This window comes from Nematolebias whitei, chromosome 1, assembly GCF_014905685.2.
Source record: "Nematolebias whitei isolate Nwh7 chromosome 1, NemWhi1, whole genome shotgun sequence".
Taxonomy (NCBI): Eukaryota; Metazoa; Chordata; class Actinopteri; order Cyprinodontiformes; family Rivulidae; genus Nematolebias; species Nematolebias whitei.
The window spans coordinates 44,284,893-44,285,214 of record NC_056498.1 but is presented as its reverse complement, the minus strand read 5'-3'; positions in this window follow the sequence as shown (position 1 = coordinate 44,285,214).

Here is a 322-nt window from a genome sequence, read left to right as displayed (position 1 = left end):
GCTAAGAGTGTGAGTGATTTATCTGCCCTCTCTGTCGCTCCGTCATGTCTTAGAATTCAGGCTGACGGCAGCTCAGCTGATCTAAGACCGAATCCAGCCTTTATGCCTAAAACATCACAAACTCTTTTAAATTAAGAGCGATATCATTGGAGAGGTTCCCCCCCCCTCCCCCAAAATCAGAAGAAGAAACATCTTTCCATCTTCTCTGTCCTGTACGGGCGTTGACGTGTTACATAGCGCGCCCAGCTGCAATGTGTCAAACTTAACATTTGTTGGTGCATTATAGAGATGCATCTGCAAGTCGCCCGTTATCCACCCAGCG